At 42.6% G+C, this 20,609-nt stretch overlaps 1 protein-coding gene and 1 long non-coding RNA gene across 3 annotated transcripts in view; one reads left to right on the plus strand and one right to left on the minus strand.

The window, feature by feature from the left end:
* Window positions 1-20,609, minus strand: part of LOC141728454 (uncharacterized) — a 60,688-nt gene that overhangs the window by 12,225 nt on the left and 27,854 nt on the right. The window contains exons 2-3 of the long non-coding RNA XR_012579369.1: window positions 7,767-7,892; window positions 562-633 (exon numbers count right to left, since the gene is read on the minus strand). This is a non-coding gene — a long non-coding RNA (uncharacterized LOC141728454). The remainder of the gene's footprint in view (window positions 1-561; window positions 634-7,766; window positions 7,893-20,609) is intronic.
* The window catches only part of EFEMP1 (EGF containing fibulin extracellular matrix protein 1), a 45,691-nt gene that overhangs the window by 10,698 nt on the left and 14,384 nt on the right, over window positions 1-20,609 (plus strand). The window lies entirely within an intron of this gene.

The following is a 20,609-nucleotide window of genomic DNA, read 5'->3' on the forward strand; positions in this document are numbered from 1 at the left end:
TCCTGCAAAGGCAGCAGATACCTGTTTGACTGCTCTCTGCACCACCCAGGGATGCCTGTGCTGCTCTCCCTGTCCTTTGCTAGGGAATCCCAGCCAAGCCCAGAGTCTCCAGCACTGCAGGAATTCATTCAGGGTGGTCACACTTGCTGCTTTGCCATTTTCCTACCGTCAGAAGCAGTGGGAGTGATACAGGACTCCCTCCTAGCAAGATATTTTTGGTCTGGTAGAAACCACAAGGAGAGTGCAATTTTTGAGTTCACCTACCAGGTTGCATCTTAAACATTCCACATTTTTTGTGGTGTAGTCAACTCCTCTTGTGCAGCGCTTTGTCATGGCAACCCCTTTGTGCTGTGTCTGTGTTAACTGGGATTGATGGAAGCTGAGCTGGACCACCTCCTTTCATTACTTAAAGAATATTTATTCTTTTCTTTCCTTCTGAGATGCTTTTTGAGCTGCTTTTTTTTTGGCTATCATCATTTATGCATGGTCTAGAATAAGTCATGTGCAATGTAAGCCTCCTTTGGGCTGAAGGTTCTTATCAAAGTGAATTCTGCCACATACCTGTCAAACGGTTCAGATGCTTCAGTCCACAAGGTTGGAAGATCTGAACTGGGCTTATAAGATCTCTGTTCTCTGTAGGACAATGGAATAGGTAATCAGACATATAAAGTTCATTAGTAAAAAGTACAGAATTTCACAAAGAAATATGTTTCATCTTTAATTTGCTAAATTTTGTTTTCATAGCAGCCAGCTAGCAACAGTTTTGAAGAGAAAGTTATTTGCCATAATTCAATAGACAGCAAAATGTAACCTGAAAAAAAAAAACTATACTAAATACACAAGAATGCTGTGTGTACCTTCTTTCATCTACCTTTTAACTTTACTAAAAATACAACAGGGACTTGCAAATTACAGAGCTCTGAACTATTTTAGCACACATGCAGTTATTATAAAACACCTTTAATGCTCATTTCCATTTGTGTTTCATTTGTTAATCTGAAACCATGTTAAAGGTTGGTCCTGTTGTAAGCAGAGTAGAGAAATGTCTAGTTTTTGTTAGGTATAATTATATGATCAAAGCTGAAAAAAGTGACTAAGAAAACATTTGTTGCACATACTTTTATAAGCTACAGTGCTAACAAAAAGTTCTTGAGGCCCAGGAATGAATTAGACCTTTCCTAGCAAAATATATCCCAAGCTCTTAATTAAGCATTTTTAAAATTAGATTTTCAGTAGCCCCTTGTCTGTTGCTGTTACTGAAAGGCTTAAATAAATAATTCCAAAGGGAAATTCTTCAATGGAATGACAAAGGATTCAGTGTGTGAAGGTCTGGCTCCTGGGAAGAGATGTTTACTTTGGGAAACTCTCAATCTGGCTTTATTTACTCCTGATTTAAAAAATCCATGCCTTTGAGTGGACATTAATTAATTAAGCCTGTTTTGATGAGCTCTGAGCAGGAGATATTGCTGAGTCTTCCTTTAAGAGCTGGATTTAACCAGAAGGAAACTCCTGGTCTGGTGCATGACCCAGTGTGAGATGATTTAAGCAAATTTGACTCTGCACTTGAGTATCTTATGGGATATAAACCCCCAGAATTCCAGAAAAGCAGTAATTTGGACAAGAAATTCCTGAATACCTTGCAGCTTTATAAATTTAGAAAGAAATCCTTTTCAATACTGTGAAAGCTGATTGTTGTCACAAGTACTTAGCATTGGGAAATGCAAGGGCTTTTGTCAGGTAACAATGTTCTGTGTGGTTTTAAAGAGGTTGGCAACAAGTTAACAGTTAATACCAATCTTACACAGAGCAAAGGAATCAAACATGGCAAAATGAGCAGAAATTTAAGTGGGATTTCAGCTGATGTGACCTATCTTATAAAAATAAAAACCAGGACAAACAATTTCTCTCCTGTCTAAACTTACTCTGGAGAGAATTTCAATTGTCTGAGATACAGAGTAGGTAGAATTAAAAATACTTTTAGAAGCAACAAATCCTTGATTGTAGTTTTTAAAGCACTTTCTTCATAAATGAATTTGCTCTCAAGAGACTTTCTTATCAGGAGCCAGTTCTCCACAGAACTTGGAGATGCTAAAACAAGGCCTGGGTAAAACAAGGACTTGTGTGTCACTCCTTGGGTGAGTTAAACAGGAATACAGGAATATTTCACAGGGAATGAGCACAGAATCACATCAGAGATCAGCAGGGCTTTGGAGCAACCCCTGCTCTGCCCCTGGGGGCTGTGGATGACACCTGACTTCATTCCTCCCAGAAGTTGCTGGAGCCTAAATCAGGAAAGAGCAGAATCCAAAAGTCATTCCCACTTCCCAAGGGGAAAGAAAAATCATGTTCTTCCCTGACATCATCCTGCCTGTATGTGCTCTGCATCCAGACCTTCCTCAGTCTTATCTGCTTTAACTTGAAGCATCAAGACAGATTTTCTTTCCCACTTTCTCCTTATGTGTTGCTGGAGTAGAAAATAATTTGGGGATGGTTGCAATACCCAAAGATACTCCTGACATTTCCTGCACTTTTTCCCTGCAGCAGAAAGCAGTGTACAAGCAGATAAAAATTATAGACAACCTCACTGAGCACCTCTTGGCTTTCTAGTGTTTGCAGGAGCAGCAGAACTTTCCAGCTTGAATTAACCTGAGGTGGAAGAGAGTTAGAACCAAACTTCTGAGAGCATTGGTGCAGGAAAATTTGGCTGAAGGAAAAACACCCACCCATTTTCCCCATTCCAAACACTGACCATTATTTAAACAATCCAGAAACTGTATTCATAGATTTTAATCAGCATGTGAAAAAGGATGATTTTGGGGAAGGGAAAGCTTTGTTGTGTGTGTTCCAAGACAAAGTATTCCTCTGTTAGAAACTGTGGCTCTCTATGCCTATAAAAAAGGAAAATTCCCCATTTCTAGACAAGACATTTTTACAAAAAAGTTGCTTCATTATGTATTTAAATCCAAACATTCTCTCCATTCTGGTTACACTCAGAGTTCAGTATCCACTGTGAGGAGAATCTCTTCCTTACTATGTATGCAGATTTATAAGGCTCCAGGCACCTTTGAAATAAATTGAAAGCACAGCCATGTAATGGAGCCAAACCCCAAAATCAGCCAAGGGGATCCACCCAGCAACACCCTCGAACACCCTCAGCTCTTCCCCTGAGCACAGCTTAGAGTGCTGCTCTTGATCTTGTCTCTGCTTTCTCCACCCTCCTAAAAGCTTCCTGGGGGATTCCCCAGCTCCAGAGCCATGCAGGGGCTGTTTGGGATGCAGGAATTGTTCCCTTGCTTGGTTTCCTTCCCTCTCAAACAGCTCAGGAGCAGGGCAGCTGTTTGCAGAGCCTGGGACAGGGGGACACTGAAAAACAGGACAACAGGAGAGAGCAGCAGCTTGGGCATGAAGAGAGGTTTTAACAGCAGATCAAAGTGTAGCAAAACCATACAGAAATAATCAAGGCAGGTTTGTAGCTGCATTTTCCCCCTTTGAAATTCACAGTTTGAGTATTTGTGATGCTGGAAAGTGGCATGGTTGGAGAAGGAAATGCTTCCCAAAATCTCTGCCATGGGATGGGCGTTAGGCCAACAGTTTAGAAACTTGATCAAACAAAGGTCTGGACATTTTATACAGTGAGAACAGAAGTTAAAAAGCAGCAACTTTTGAAAAGATTAACAAACCTAATTTATGCTTAGGGCAGTCCTCAATTCTTAACAAATGTCAGGATGAGGTTGATTGTTGAGGAGCAGATTGGTGATACCTGTACTTTTCTGAGGTATCTCCCAGTGCCCACTTGGAGAAAGCACAGTCAGAATGTTTTCCATCTCTCTGGATTTAGTGGCTGTTATCTGTGGGTTGAGCACCAAGCCAATTCCCCAAAGCTCTGGCTAATCAGCCTGGTGCACATCAGATGTTCAGTCCCATAATGGAACCACTTCTGGCCCTACAGGCTGCAGAAGGCTGAGCTTTTTTTGGGAGAGCACAGACCAGTGTAGTTTTGTTAAAAATTGGGATTGTTAAAAATTTCCATTAGGAAATTCCGACAAAATTTTCTGTAATTATGACAAAGTGGTGTATAAATAATCCTATTGTTAGCTGTCAAGTGGAATTTATATATAAAACAATCAGGTATTGATATCAGAATATTGTCATCACAGGAATCAGGGTTTGTTATTGTGGGGCAGAGCAAGCAATACTGAAATTCAGTGACACTGAGTACTGGCACAGCTTCCAGGGCCCTGCAAGGCCCCATTCTCCTGAACAAGATGTGCATGGAGAAGGAGCTGTCCCTCACTAAAACCAGCTCATGGGGCATGCACCTCTTACCTTAAGGACTGGACTTGATGATCCCTTTTAACTCAGAGGGTTCTGTGATGTGTGACTGAGCCAGCACATCACATCCCACACTCGCTGTGTTCAGTGGTGCATCTGGGACAAAAGCAGCAGCAGGAGCAGCTCATTTCATTCCTTGCATTTGATTCTTTGTTTTAGTATCTGTCACATCCAAGCCAGCCAAAAAGTGGCCTCAGCACGTTCTGGCTGGTGAGGCTGAGGAGCCCCGGGGGCTCCATTCACATTCCTCATGTGTGACCAGGCAGGGGCTGGGGAGCCACTGCACTGCCTGGTCCTCAGGGTGGGGTCCCACCCCTGCCACAGCCCCCAGCAGGAAGCTGGAAGCAAAGCATTAAACACACCAAAGGGACTGCTTGGATTTTCACATCCTCAATGGTCATTGGGGGGTTCAGCCAGCAAGAAAAATCCCAAGCGTGTAAGAAGAGGAAAAACAGCAAAAAGGCAGCAGGAACCAAAAGTGGTTTTTCATCTGGCTGTAACATTGAGAGCAGGACAGCAGTGGGATGTGCCTGGATGGAGCCCATCCCCATGGAATGCACCATCACACACATGGCTGCTCCAGAGCTGCCTCTGTCACACACAGCCAGCTTCAGACAGCATTACTGTCCCATTGGGATGCACTTGGGATGGGCTGCACACACAACAGCCCTTAAAAACTGGAATGATAATATGCAGGTTTTTCCATTCCTATCATTTGTCCTTAATTGAAAAACTAAATGCTTATGTCCCATTGTTAACTATTCTTAGCACTAATTTCACAGTTTAGCCCAGTGGTCACCAACTGGTTCCCTTACAGTTCTTCTCTTAATTCACAGCTGGGCTGAACTTGCTTGGTTTGAACTTACTTAGGTTGCATTAAAAAAAAGTTGTGTGACAGTCCCTACATGATTTAATCAGAAACCTCACTGCACCCAATTCCTGCCTGAAGAACACTATAACAAGTCAGAGGAAAGAAAGGTAGCAAAGTTCTCCATGCTGCTTAATAGGTTAGAATCTGTTTACAGCAGCCCAGTTCAGGTGAGAAGGAGCCTTGGGAGCTCTCCAGCCTGAGAGAGAGGTCTCCATCCTGCTCTGAGATCAGACCTGGGAGATTTATCCAGTCAGGCTTGAAAAACCCCATGGAAGTAGAGCACAGAATTTTTCTGGGCACCTGTTCCACACCTTGACTGCCCTAATGGGGAAAAAAGTTCTCCCTGTACCTAGAATCCCTCCTTACAATTCATCCTGAATTGACACACACAAAAGAGATGCGCTAAAAATGCAGACTTGGGGGGAAAACACTTTTTTTCTTTTCTTACAAATGTGTAAGTGAAAAGGTGTTCTCCATAAGGGGAGGTAAAAATTCTGGGCAGCCTTAAGTTTGAATGGAAACATTTTCCTGAGGAGCAGACTGGCTGAATGTCATTCCCAGCCTCCCATGACCCAATTCCCACTACAAGTGAATCTCTGCAGCTTTTTAATTTCCAGTTAAAAACAACCAAAAAAAATAATAGTATCAATGTGTGTCCACAAACAAGGAAAGAAGGGAAGTATCACTGATCCATGACTGTGCTTACTTGAACTCTGAATAACTGCAGATATTTTCATAGCTAGTGCCCACCAAGCTTCTCAAAGTACTGAGAGACTATCAAGACTGATTTTAACAAACAAAACCACTGCTTGTACTTTGAAGTGTCACATTAAGACACCTTCAGCTGCATTCCAGCATTTAAAGCACGCATTCAGATCCCAGTATTTTCCCTGACACCTTTGCACATGCCTCAGTTTACACAACTGCTCGCTGCTGGCCTCAATCAGGTTGTTGCTAGGAACTTTTATTTTAAAACCCCTCACTAAACTTGCCAGAGCAAGCCTGCAATACCAGGCACACGCTGATCCTACTCATGGGTGGGTAGGAAATGCTTGAGAGTATGGGAGGGAGTAGCCTTGATGGGAGGAATTGCCTGTTTACTCAGCTTGCAGCTCCATTGCTGGGACACTTCAGATCCCTCTGCTGAATATCCCAGCTTGTATCTGGGATAATATCTATAATATCTACCAATGCTGCCCCTTTTAGATACCCTTCCATTCTTGTTTCTCTTCAATTCCTCACTCCCCCCTCCTCTTTTCTTTATTAAACTCTTGGCAATGAGGGCCAAAACCTGACTGAAAACAGCAGTTCACACTGTGGTCCTGGATAAATTATGGTACAATTAGCAACGTCACTTTCGAAAAGTTAATGAAATAAAGCTGCTCCTTTAGGAAACCAGAGGCTTTACAGCAGATGATTTATGGTGGCTCAAACAGGACTGTGAATTTGCAGTGCCAGATGAGGCCATGCTGTCACTTTTACTCACTAAATACCTCGTGCCACTTCTCTAGGAAATGAGACCTGGCTTGGTTACAAGAACCAGCTCCTCAGTGTCTTCTCTGTAAAATCTTAGCCCTTCTGGAAGCTGAATTTCCAGCTTGTTGATGATCTGCAAACCAGATCAGTTTTGTCCCTCCTGAGGAGCAGATGGATGCAGGGGCTGCTTTGGGACAGAGTGACACGTAACTGTGCATCCCCAGAGATCTTTCCAGGAACCTCCCAGATTGCTTTTCTGGCTCAAGGGCCTTGCTCTCCACCACTGGATATTTTGGGCAAGCACATGTACATGTAATAAGTGTGGAGCCTTGTGGGGTAAATAAAAATTCCTGCACAAATAAGGGGAATAATAAATCAAGCCCAAGAGTTTTAAGGTGATATGAAGAATTAACCTGTTTGCTGAACCTTCTCTAGATAAGAGGTCATTGTTCTTTGCTTTGAAAAGATTTTTGTTTTTAATATGTATTTAGCCTTACTTATCTATTATACTTTGCTTCCTTTTTATTTTCCTTTCATTGAAAACAAGACCAAACTCCTTAAAAATTGTTTGGACTTGATCCTAAAACACACTGAACACTTCCCAGTCAAGAAAATAACAGGGTACAAGAACCTTAATGACTTGGATTTCATTTGTCAGAGGTGTTTTTGAACCTCTGAAATCCCTTCAGAAGACCCTCTGGTTATTGGCTGAGACATTATTTCCTTTCTTTCAGGCTGATTTTTTTTGCCTGTCCATGAAATCTCCAAAGCAAACTAAGTCTGTTAGATCCTAAATAAATTTAGATACGGATCTCACTATAGAGGATGTTCAATTAACTGCTAGAAACCAATCTTGTCATTAGTCTTCCACTGGTGTTTTGCATATTTATTGGTAGCATCTGATTCATTAAACCCAGCCTGTAAATCAGGGCAGTTGGTTAAATACTATCTATGAAAATTTTCAAGTTACTGAAGCCCACATGTTTTCAGTCTGCTAAAAAAACTTCCTCTCCTCTTCAGCAGAGCATTATAAAACATATCTTGAAAAAGCTGTTAAAAAATCTTTACAACCCACAACTTTCATTACCTGGTCCTTGCTGTCCCCTGAAATGTCCCCCTCTGTCCTCTCTGTTTGCTGCTTGAGCATCATCCTGGGGTTTGGTTCAGGTTTGGAGCAGCACAACAAGGGAATCCTTCTCCACAGCCAGAGCTTCTGAAAGCCAAGAGCAGAGAGAAATCCAGGCTGGACCTCCCAAACCCACACAAGGAATTTGAGGTTGATTAGCTTGGGACAAGGCTTAATGCTGCACACATTGGTTTGGGTTATTCCAGCTAACAACTGTAATTGCATAAATAATAGCATTAGTAAATTACTTTGAAAAATTACTTTAAAACACTCCAACTTTAGAATTTTAAGAATCCTCCCCTTTATCCTATAGGTAAGAAATGAATGTGCTCATAGATCATTTATTCTATCTTCCTAATACTCAGCTACATCTCTCCTTCCTTCACCTTTTCATACTATTCCTTGCTCCTGGCATTAATTACTTGGATATAATTAGCCTCCCCTAGATTCATCTTTTGCCAGTTCACCTCTTGCCCCATCAGTTCTTGGAAGGCAGCACTTCCAGGAGGAAAGAGCCACCAGTCAATTTTGTTGCCATCCAGCAGCTCAGTGAGGATGGCATGGGCTTGTCCTTACCTGCTGCACCACAAAGCTGGGTGGGCAATCAATGCACTGGAATTAAATCCATCTGGAAGGCATTTGAGGCAGGCAGGCATCTCTGAGAACCCCAAGTGTCACTGACTGCTTTTTCCAATAGCTTTGGTAAAAGTCTAAATTGAGAAATCTCTTCTCCCATCCTGCAAGAATTTATGAGCAGAATTTCTTTTGCCCATCCACCACTGGCCTGTGTTCAGCAGCATCTGAGGCCCTCATGTTTCCCTGTGGATGCTGCCCAGCTGTGAAGCTCTGCAGTGGATTTTAATCACACGTTCATGGCTGTCTGCTGTGGGCTCCAGCCAGCCAGGCAGAGCCAAATAATGTACAGACAATGTCCTGGGCATCCCTCAGATGTGCCAGGATGCAGACAGGCATCCCTGGCACTTGGCTCATATATTCCATTTGCAAGAGCATAAAGATCTGGGATCTCATGCCTTTTAAAGAGGGGAACATAACACACAAAGAACCAAGTAAAAACACTTTGGGGAAAGAAAAAAAAAGAACTAAAAAGGTCCTCAATGCTTTTACAGCAAGGATGACTGGAAGAAAGATGGAGAGGAATTTTTTGCAATTAATTTCTTTGCATTGAGAGAGTCAGTTTACACCAGATATCAGGGAAAAAATTCTTGGCTTGAGGTGAGCCCTGGCACAGGTTGCCCAGAGAAGCTGAGGCTGCCCCATCCCTGGAAGTGTCCAAGGCCAGGCTGGACAGGGAGCAAGCTGGGACAGTGGAAGGTGTCCCTGCCCGTGACATGGGGTTGGAATTGGATGAGCTTTAAGACTCCTTCCAACCCCAGCCATTCTATGGCTCTAAACCTTCCCACTCATCTTTCTTCCTGGGGCCAGAAGCAAGAGAAGCATCTCAAGCCACAAAGTATTCAAAAAACTTGTCCAGAGAATCTGTCAAGGCTTGTTCCTTCCCTTCCCCCTGGTAGCTGCAAAGCCAATTCCTTTTATTCCTGCCGTTCTCTGGAGGCAAAAGCTTGGTTTGGACAGGCACCAGTGCTAATGGTTGTCCCACAGATCCTCTCCCTGTGTCCTGGATCTGTGCTGCTGGAGCTTTCCAAGCCCTGCCCGAGATCCAGGGCTCTCCTGAGCTGGAGCAATGGCCCAGACCAATGTTCCCTCCTTGGAGCCTGTCCTTGGCTCTGCTGCTCATGGAGCATCAACACGTTCTGGGGAGCACCCACACTTGGTCACAACCACAAATGCCTTCAAAAGCAACAATTTTCTCTCATTTGGTTCTAAAGTGCTCTTTCAGGAATTTCATCAACTTACAGGGACTAGCAGGGATTGTTGGAGGAGCTGCTTTTCCTCTCACAGCCACCTTGCAAAAGCTGATTTTCTCACCAGGCTGTGTCCTGACAAAGCCTGGTTGTCTCTCCACGCTCCCTCACCTGTGTTCTGTACATTTTAAGATCATCTGGAGACTTGCACAGGGCTGTATCTATTTTAGAGTGTTTTTATTGGCAGCTGGCGCATACTACCATGCACCCACGTGAACAAAATTACAGAGCCCGGACAACTTTTGTACAGAATTCCTTTGGCCACGGTTTCTCTGTGGGTTTCATTTGGCAGAAGTGATATCAAGCACAAGTCTTTCCCTCAGCTTCTGATGTCAACTAAAATGCACCTTATAAATAGAAAACTCAGGCATTAGGAGCAGTGCCTTTGGGCAATCAGCCACCTTTGGGCTATGGGAAAAATTCAGTTAGATATGATTCATAAATATAATGAATAGGGTGCCATAAACTCGCCTCGCTCTTCACAAACAAAGGCACATCCTCTGCCTTGAAAAATTACAAGGGCAGAACCCAAAGGAACAGGGAAAGAAAAACACAAGAGTGGGAGATTTAAGGGGGAGAAGGAAAGTATAATTTTGCAGCCCACCAAACAATGTGTGGAGCAAAACTCCACTGCATTCCCCCATGTCCTGCTCCTGCTGAGCTGGGCTGGCTTTCCAGAGCTCACCGTGGAAGACATTTCCAAAGGCACTCAGTTTGTTCTTCAGGCTCTGCTTCAGCTGAAGGCTCCTATTGATTACAGCTGGAGCTGCCTGTGTTCTGCTGGCAGCCTCTGCTTTGTAAATACCTTTCATCTCATCCAGCAGTGATGATGATGTGCTGGGATGATGTGGCAGCAATTATTTATCTGCTGCCTTGGGTTTTCTCCTCCACGCTTGCCAAGAGCCCTGAAGTCAGGCCATACAGAGGGATGCTGACATCTTTACATTTCCATTAAATCTTCCTGCTTCTTCTGGAGGAATTCTAACAGCTCTATTGTCATTTCAGCAGTCATTTCTTTCCTCACTCTCACACTGATAGATTTGGAAGCACTGAACCTATCCCACCAGATTGAGCAAGTTTAAACTTGTCACAAATAACCTTGTTATCTGATAGCACTCCCCAAAGGAAAAGCCCTCCAAGCCTCCCTTCTCCCAGGTTTCTGAGCATCCTGTCAATACCCAAAGATGAAGCAGGAAAAGCAGGCAGGCTAGGCCTTGGTTACCCTCTGCATGGATTTACACACTTGCTTAATACCATGTAAATACTGACAAATAAAGCATGGATCTTGTCAAACTTAACAACTTAGCAAATAAGGAGCATTAGAAACAGCAAATAGAGCTGAAGTATCTACTGCCAAGTCAGTGAGAGATCCCACGTCCTGCCTGGCAGTCACTCTAAATACATCCTTTCTCCCACTTCATGTGACCTTTCCAGGTCAGCAATGTTGTGTGTTAGTTTAATATTTTAAAACTGGAACTTTACTGGTATTTGGCCTACTTTTTGCTATTTATTTTCTAAACAAATGATAGCCACTCCCTTCTCAAGCTAACCTTTTAAGCTTCGCCAGGAGTCTGTGAAGATCACAAGGTATTAAAATAAAAAAAAAAAAAAAAAGAAAAAGGAAAAAAATCACATGCTCAGGCAAACAAAGCAGGTTGCTGCACTTCCCCCTCCCTCCAGCCCTGCAGCTGGATGTTCAGAATGCTTCAGGAGTTCTCCACTTACTCTAGGAAACACTGCTGAAATCTCATTTGCAGTGAAAAGTGCCAGGATTATGGTAGCACAGCATCTATTCTGAGGCAAACCCATGCAACTTTTCCCAGCCAAACACCAGGGGAAAAAGAAAAAAAAATAAAAGAAAGAAAGGAGCAAAGCTGTCCCAATTGCTACTTCTACTTGATTGCTTAAAAGCAGCTGGGAAGGCAAATCCTCAGCCTGAGAGCAAAGCACATCCCAATTTTAAGGCAAAGGAAATTTGGAAGAAAAAATAGCTCTCTCTTCCCAAGGAAACTTCTGGTTTTTAGAATGTTCATTTTTATTTATTACTGACTCATTGAAAGAACAAAGAAAAAAAAAATGTGGCTAAACCCCAGAAAAATCTTAGAATGGGGCCAAAAATAATAATAATTTTCAGTTTTCAGAATTTTTTTGTCAGGTTTTTGAAAGAACAACAAATACTTCCCAAGCACTGCTGTAACTTACTAACTCCAGTGGACTGCACACCCTCAGTTTATTTCAGTTACCCCTCTCATCCATCTCCCCTTTTTCACAACCTCCCTTGGGCTCCTATCTTGCTTTTCCCATGTTCATTTTCCTCCCTTCATTAGTATCCATACTTTTTTTTTTATTTTACCTTCAAAGGATTGATTTCTTTTCCCCTGGTGCCTCTGCCTCAGTTTTGATCCTTCCTGGCTTTGCCTCTTGTACCTATTCTCTTACAAACAAAGAATTTTTAAAACTTCAAACTCAATTTTAAGCTCTCTTCATGTGAAGAATTACAAGGAAAATTGAATTTTCCACTTAAGTTCTAAGGAGGAGGCAGTTAATAAGAATTCTTAGGGAAAAACAGACAAACAAAAATTTCTAAGATCCAGTTCCTGATGGTTTGTTAGACCAGAACTGCCTAACACTGCTTGTTTTTGGCATAGTCAAATTTATATTGCCACAGAAACCTTAACTTCTGCACACCCTTTCACTTCAGTTGAACTGTGCAACCTGAACATTGTGTTTTTCTATCCCAGCTCTTCCAGTCCCCTCCCATCCCCAGAGTATATTTTGGACCAAATCAACTGAAGTGTCTTTTTTTAAGTACTATTTCCATAGTTTGCTTTTACTCTTCTATCATTCAGAACCTGTAGGAGGCGTGAAAGTGAGAATTTCTTTTAACCATTTCTATTTCACAGCCCACTGCCTGCCAATTACACTTGAAATAGGTTTTAGATCCATTTCTTCAAAACAAGGCATCTGTGGGTACATCCAGCCATGTGCTAAAAGTATCACATAACCACATAGGAAAAATTCAGAACTAAATAATGCCTTCAAAGGCATTTCTGAAGCTGGAACAGCATCAGGAATCTGCTTATTTACGTGGGGAGCAGTGGAGATTGCAGCATGTTGGTACTGCCAACAGATAGGATGATTAGTGCTAAAAACAATATCATCATTTAGATAAGACCTCTGCTTTGGAGAGCTGCTATTGAACTCAGCTTGAACTTCAATGTTCTCAGCTTGGAAACTGGAATTCCTAAAAAGGCTCATTCAGCCTGCAAAAGCTGAAGGGGAAGGAGATGGTATTGATAAAATGGGGCTCATAGCAAATATTCTAAGTCACTTGTCCTACACCTGAAGTTCCTTCTAAAGGTCCCTTGTTTCTTGTGTCAGCAACACATCTGCTACCAAAAACCCCCAGAATCAGGTCCTGTGCTTCTGCCTGGGACTGAACCACTGGAAGGCATGCCAGCATACAAGATAAGCAACATTTTTTGCAGGAGCTGTTTTCTGAGCTGTCTCAGAATGAAAATTGATTTTTGAAGTGTGCCCTGAACTCACTTTCTGGGTAGATATTTCTATTTTCCTTTGCAGGGTCCAGCAGCTGCCAGTGTAAGTGCTGTGAAAATGCTTGCAAAGCTTTAATGAGCTCCAACTTCCTAATTAAAAACCACAATGAGCTTTCAGGCCTTGATTTCCCCAATCTTACAGGTTGTAGCAGTGATATTGTTCAGTCAAGCCTAGCTAAAGGAAAACGCTTACGAGGTTTCCAAGGAGAGAAATAAACAAAATGGAAATGAAGAGGGAACTTGGAACTTTCAAGTGTACATAATTAAGAAAAAAATACATCCTTCAGATAATTCTGGAAAGTATTAGGAGATATTCATAATTCATAAGCAGTTGTTTGGTTTTCTTTCAAGCAAGGGGGCAGCTTTACATCAAACACTGACTAGCTTTTCCATTAACTTGAGTAAACAAACCAGTATGTTTCAAGTTAACTGAACATCCTTTTTTATTTTTTACTTTTTTTAATAACTGTGTGAATTAGAAATAAGAACAAGACATTTACTTTCCAATAGGAAATTAGTTTGCACGCTATTTCTTCATGTTAAAAATACTTTGGAACACTCACAAAAACAACGTTAAGCTGAATTTATGGAAGTGTTCCATATCAGTTTTGAAGATGATATGCCAGATGTCGGGGAGAACTCTTTCATCTGCAATAATGGAATAGTTTCATCCACCCTTGTTGTTTTTGAGCACAGTCCAAGTGTATTGGTCATCATGGGTGGGTGATCCCCACTTGGGCAGGCATGAACCAAAAAGCACAAGTTGTTAGACCTCTAGCATAAAATCACAAGAAAGCAACAGCAGGAAATACTCTACTGAAAGTAAAAATAAGCTATTGCAAAATGGAAATCAAAAAGTTTACCATTATGACAACTCAGGTTTTGGAGCACTCAGACTCACAGATATATTGCTCTGAATTAGTGGATTGTAATGACTCCATTCATGGCTCCAGCAAAAATAAAGCAAATAATACAAATTTTAAACTAATCTAGATCCATCAAAGGCATGGAATACTTTTGCTTTCAATGAGTGGGAAGACTAATGGTTAACAATGTGGTCTTCTAATGGGGGATTAAAGTGTTCTTCCCTTTGAGAAACTTTAAACACAAGGACAGATTATTGTCCATGTTCTTCTTTTAACAATAACACTGGAGTAACACTGGATAGGAAATCCTTTTGGGAACAGTTTGTGGCCTTGTGCCTCAGACTAACACCATATCAGCCACACCACTCTCACTTGCAGTGATCATTCTAATGTGTTACCAATGTTTTATGTGGCACATTAATTCACCGTGGCTGTGGTTAGATAATGAGATATCCATCTAATTCCAAAGGATCTTGGGATTAGGAGCCATTTCCTGTGTGCAATTCACCTCCCAGAGTGAATTGTGTGTGTGCTGGAGAGGGAAGGAGCATCTCACACAGAGGGAAAGAGCAGGAGAAAGGAAGAAAAGCATTTTTAAATGCATCAGTCCAAAGTTTCATTCATTTTTTTTTTCTCCCTTCTCAGCTGCCTGCCTCTCACAAGCATGTGGGAGATGTTCTAGTGCTGAAAGCCACGGTTCCCTCCTTTATTGAGCTGTTCTGGGTGATAAGTCAATTTGCTTTGGACATAGCAGAGACAATAGATAATTGTGACAGAAAACTGCAGGGCAGGCTCACTTAGGGCAGCTTGTTAACTCTGGCCTGTTCATAGAAGGATGCTTTTCCTGTACCTTCCCATTCCTGGAATCTCTGGGCTTGAGCAACTTGCCCAAATCCACAGAGCTTGCTCTGGACACTTTTGCAGTCCAAATACCAAAATCACACAATGAATTGTGGTGCATTCAGTTCTCTTTTTGCAAATTTACCAGATTTACCACATCAATGCTTTCCTTTGCTTCTCTTGTGTTCTGCCATGACCCCCAGGAGCAGGAGGAGATGAATCCACAAGAAACTTGCTTTGCTGCACTCTCAAATGGGAGAGGGGAAATGTTTCAGCACACCAAATGGAGCACAGTTTTTCAGGAAAATCTCATTAATTTAAACATTCTACCTCACCTATTTGCTTTAAATGTAGGTCTTGGCTCTCACATCTTTTTCCTGTGCAAACAAGTATTTGTGCAGGTTACCTTCGCTCAACTGTGAAAACTTGTTACCAGGGCAATCGGGCCAATATACCTCACATGAAAGGGCAAAGGAAAATTTAAAAGGGAAAAACCAGCAAAAAAGGGGGAGGTTTTGGGCTGCTGCAGAGCTGTGCAGAATTAGAGAGGGTCCCTCATGACAGCACTTGGAGTGAAGGTCTCTGCATTAGCAGGTTTTGCCACTCCAGAAATGGGAAATTTCTCAAGATATTTCATCTCCTGCTGCCTCCTGCCCTGATGTTATGTAACAGATCCTATGCTGGGCTCTACCACCACAGAGCACAACCTCCCAACACCAATGAGTTAAAAGCTGTCTGGGCATCCAGCCCAGATGAATAACATTGCAAATGTTGAAGGAAGTAGCAAGGGAAATAGAAAAGCCTTTGACAGAAATAGTTGATAGCTTGCTAAGGCTGGGGAGGGAACCAGGGAATTTGGAGGTTGCTAATGTTGTTCCTATGTGTAAGAAAGGATCAGGGAGGATCCAGGAAACTACATAGCAGTGAGCCTGGCTTCAGTTGCAAGAACAATATAAGGAACATAAATAAGGGACAGAATAATTAATTTGGTCAAATAAAATAAGCCCATAGTCATGGAGGACCTGTAGAGGTCTAATTTTTCCCAGTATGTTATCTTCAGGTGGTTCTTTCTGAAAGATGCCAGTATGAAACATCTTCCAGACAGAACAGAAGTTAATGAAGCGGTCAGAAAGGGAAAGTTTTGGCAGAAGGCTGAGGTTAAGTAAATTGTCAGTGATGCTGCAGCCCTGTGCAGATCACTGTGAGGCTGATATCAGACTGCCTGGTGCCATTGCTGACGTGGGAGCTGATGTTTGCTCTTCAGATGAATCCATTGGAAAAATAGACCAAGTCACTTGCTGGCCTCACTCACACTGAGAACTCAAAGAATTTAGACCCATTAAGTAAAATATTTATGGTTTACATTCAAAACAAATTGAGAACAGGTTCACTGCAGCCCATAACAAGTGCAACACTGACATTGGTGAGACCATCCTGGATTTGGATTTCTATGAATCATTCAGGAGCTAGCTGCTCCACTGATGCTCCTCAGCGGGGACAGAAATAAGAATTTCAATCCTATAAAATATTTTAAGAACCTTCTTTTTTTATGTGGTGGAATATTAAAGTTGCTATGGACCAGGATAGAGAAAAGCAACCTGGAAACATTTTGTTTGGACTGAGGAGAATGTACACAGAGAGCAAGAAGATGCTGTAATATATTGCAATGTTTTAAGAGCCAGCAAGCTGAACACTTCAGTCACAGGAGCAAGACACTTCAGTTAGTTAAGAAAACATTTCTCCAGCTCTGAGCACAACAGACAGGTATGTGCTGGAAAGGAGGAGAAAAGCTTCAAGTGGCCTAAATAAGATGAAGGTGGATGTGGGCAGCATTTCTTCTCCACAAGTCCAAAGCCCTGGTGAAATGCACCTCCTGGTTTTATGTGCTGCTTCTAATGATACGAAGCAAATTGCAGAGATTAAGCTGTTGCATAAGTGAGTGAGCAGCATGAGTCAGGGGGTTTGGGAAAAGTGAGTCACAGCGGGAAGGGAACGGAGCCAGGGCTGGAGCTGAGAAAGAGAGACTAGCAAGAAAATTTGAAGGATCTAGATAAGAGCCTGAGAGAATGGAGTGCAGGGGAGAAGCAGAAAAACTACCTCTAAAAGAGGGAGCCATACATGAGAGTTAGGGAAAGCTATAGCTGAAAAGCAGGTCAGGCAAAATTTTTGTACACAACTGTGGTTGAAATGCAGAGCAGGCTGCCAAAGTCAGCAGTGCAGGGACAGAATTGAGCAAATCACTTCAAGAGGCAGTGTGGGCACATTTTTGGAAAATGAGGGAATCACTGGGTATAGCCATTAGTGAGGCTTGTGGAATTAAAACTATGAAATGCAAATTGATTTATATTTTGAAGGAATACAGGAGGGAGCCCTGCTGCCCTCCATGGCTCTCACACCATGGCTGTAGCACCCTGCAAACCTCAGGCTCTTGCCTGTGCAACTCAGAGCATTCTCTTAGCTCACAGAGTTATGGATGGCACAGACTTCCAAAAGGAGCTTTCTAGAACAGCCCTGGGAATTGCTGCAAAGGCAGAATTTACATCAGGGTGAGCCACTGGGGTCTGAAGGCCCTGTTTACCACAGCACAGCTGAGGATTTACATTCATATTTCTGGAGGAGCAGTGGAGCTCACATGTCACTTAATTGAGACATGGTGTCCTTAATTGTTGTGTTTCTGCCCCACCTCTCCTTAGACTGACCTTGACTTTAATTCAAAGATTTTATACAGCAAGTTAATAAAGGCTCACACCACCCAACCCATTCTGAGCACAGCAAAGTTTGCCCAAGCACAGGGCTGCAGGAAAAACAGAGTGAGATTAAAGATTCTGTTGTGATTCTTTATGGATCTGAATTCAGTGTTCAGAGAACCTGAAGTCTGGGCTTCTCAAATCCTCAACTGCAGAGCTGTCACATCCTTCCAGTGCAGCATTCTGGATGTAATACTAACAAGCAACAGACAGAAATTAAAGTACTCAATCTGAACCCATGTTGCAAATAGTTTTTCCAATCAAAGTACAAATAAGTCCCTTAATAAGTTTCATTTTGGGTGGCCTAAGAAAGACTACATAATTCCCTCAGTTCAGTTATTACAGTGATCAAGATACTGAAAGTAGCCCAGCTCCATTTTTAAGATTGATCTGCAAAAGGATTGTTAAAGACCCAGACTATTTCAAAGGAATTTTTCCACCTACACAGGATGTAACTGTCCAGATGAAAACTGTCTGGGAATAAAAATCTGAGAATCTCATCAATCAGACTCAGAGATACAGTGAGTTTAAGAACTAACCTGTATTTCACAGGTTGCATGCATCAATAATCAAACACCATTCAGGTTTTTCAACTAATTAATACAAACTTACAGCCCTTGTTTATGTGTAGTGAACAGCACAACATTTAGACATGTTAGCTGAGATTAGAAAAAAAAAGAGCAAATCACTTTCATTACTAGTTACTGGTGTAATTTATATGGCTTACCTAGACAAACAAATGCTTGTACACCATCTAGAAATGAAATTTAAAGTGATGAGGAATGATTAGGAAGAGTTTTCAGGTGTTTTCTTATCAGGCAAGATATTTGCTTAAGGCACATAAGCCTTAGCTGTGGAATGAGCTGCTGAAACAGTTCTGGAGATGAACTTTATCATGATGACACTAAATTTGGAAAAGAGGATGTAGAGGAAAGATGCTCAAGAATGAGCTTGTAAAAGCCCCATATTTTCTTTCTAGATCTGTTTCTTATACTGCACTCATCACTGTGGTATCTTGAGTGCTTTCCAGTAGTGCATTAAGCAACATGACAAACATCTGTCACATGTTTGTTCTCTCACCCTCTCCCCAGAGGGACAAGTGTGTGCAGTGGAGAGCCTTGTTTTAATTTTTTTAATTATTATAAATACACATGCACGTAACACATTATTAAACATTCATGCTAGAGAGGAAAGGTCAGATAATTTTATCTTGCTCTCAGGATTAGAGCTGATGAGCTCTGTGGTGTTCCTGTATCACACCCTTGCCCCAGATTGCAGTGTCTTAGAGACCAAATCATTGCCATGGGTGTCTGCACCAGGCAGAAACCAAAAGTTTGGATTCCCAATTCATTTACTGTTTCTACTTAGGCCCAGGGATTCTGTCAAGAAACAGCAAATGGTGGTAGAATCTAGGGAAGGTCATGTCCTTCCCATACTTGATACTGACTGAAAGCAGGATTTGATGGAACCTCAAAATCACTGTCAGGTCAGAGGGCACTGTGAGAGTCATGGTAAATCTAGGAATTTCATGGATTGGAAAATCATTTCAACAATGAAACAAAGACCTGGGAGTGAAAGATTTCCCTATGAGGGGTCATAACTGGGAAAACCATCTAGAAACTTGAGTTTGGTCAGACCCTGAAGAACTGCAGATACACAACCTGCCCACTCAAGAGCCACAAACAAATTGTGGGAATCCCAAATTAATCCCCAGTCCCCAGTGTGGGATGGTGCCATTTCCCATGGGCAGAGAAGTAGGTGTGCCTTGGTAAATAAATAACTCTGCCTCACCACCTCAGAGAGAAATGGAGCTGCTCTGCCACATGCCAAGGAAACTCCAGTATTGCTGTTGCTCTGATGACTCCCACACCTCCATTTCTCTAGTAACACTCTGGACAGTAGGAAACAAACTATTTCTGTAATGGACAGTGATCTGGGTCACACTGAGTGCCAAGAGCTGGAGCCTCCTCTGGCCTCGCTCACAGGCAGAGCTGCAGCACCACTGCTGAATCCACCAGAGCTCCTTCCCACACTCCCTAAGGGCTGGGGCTGCAACACCACTGCTAAATCCCCACCAGAGCTCCTTCCCACACTCCCTAAGGGCTGGGGCTGCAGCACCACTGCTAAATCCCCACCAGAGCTCCTTCCCACACTCCCTAAGGGCTGGGGCTGCAGCACCACTGCTAAATCCCCACCAGAGCTCCTTCCCACACTCCCTAAGGGCTGGGGCTGCAGCACCACTGCTGAATCCCCACCAGAGCTCCTTCCCATACTCCACCAAGGGCTGGGGCTGCAGCACCACTGCTAAATCCACCAGAGCTCCTTCCCATACTCCACAAGGGCTGGGCTGCTCTGGGATTGCACCAACCCAATCCACATTTGCTCTGCTTTCAGCACAGAAATCCTCACTCACTTCCTCACCCCTGTATCAGTCCCAGCAGTAGGACACATCTGTAACTTCTGCAATACTGGAGATGCCAGCACTGAAACCTTCCCAGGTGCTGCTGTTCTCCTCCTACCCTGTTTCCCTCAAACACAACCTTCAGGCCACCAGCCTTGCTCTGCCAGCACGGATTTCCCTGCTCAGGTGGGAGCAGACCCACTCCAAGCATGGCAACCTCACCACCTTCCCTGGGGAAGGCAGGAGGCTGCCTCACTCCCCACACCTTTCACAAACCCACATCTTGGCCAGAACACCAAAATCCTCCAAGGGTTTCCAGAAGGGGAAGCAGCAAGCAGGCAATAATTGTTTTTCTGTCCAGCTGAACTTACCATCAGGAACAGCCAAAAACCATGAGTACAGAAATAAATTTATGAATCATTTTAGCTTGAGTAGCTTATTATCCAATGCATTTTAACTAATCCATCTTAAAAGGCAACTTCATGTTTACTCATACATGAAGCTCCTAAA

This window comes from Zonotrichia albicollis, chromosome 3, assembly GCF_047830755.1.
Source record: "Zonotrichia albicollis isolate bZonAlb1 chromosome 3, bZonAlb1.hap1, whole genome shotgun sequence".
Taxonomy (NCBI): domain Eukaryota; kingdom Metazoa; phylum Chordata; class Aves; order Passeriformes; family Passerellidae; genus Zonotrichia; species Zonotrichia albicollis.